This window comes from Guyanagaster necrorhizus, assembly GCF_019112545.1.
Source record: "Guyanagaster necrorhizus MCA 3950 unplaced genomic scaffold BT62scaffold_9, whole genome shotgun sequence".
Lineage (NCBI taxonomy): Eukaryota > Fungi > Basidiomycota > Agaricomycetes > Agaricales > Physalacriaceae > Guyanagaster > Guyanagaster necrorhizus.
The window spans coordinates 1110656-1111060 of NW_025064888.1; positions in this window are offsets into that span (position 1 = coordinate 1110656).

Sequence of the window (405 nt, forward strand, 5' to 3'; positions counted from 1 at the left end):
GAACTTTTCTAAGTTCAAACCTGACTTAGGATTTTTATCCTTAGGCCATGTTATTTTACAAAGTCCCTTTTGGACTTAGTATTGGTGACTAGCATGACTATCAGCTCAGAGCCTCAGCCATAGTCCTCTACTGGCTAATAATTCTCAGTTACTAGCATATTCTAGTGTGTTATGCAGAATTTGCAAATTATAGGGCTGGACATGTAGCCTGCATATCAACAAACCTCTTGGTACTTCATGTGGACCATTCATGGGTAATGGCGGGAACAGCCTCAATGCCTCGTTGCTGTCAACTACGTCAGAGAACAGATACAAGATCTCCACAGACAAACGTACATGCAGGCTCTCAAATACGGAAGCTCAGAGTGCCTCGATACGTCTAAAGCATCGGCACCGTCCGGGAAC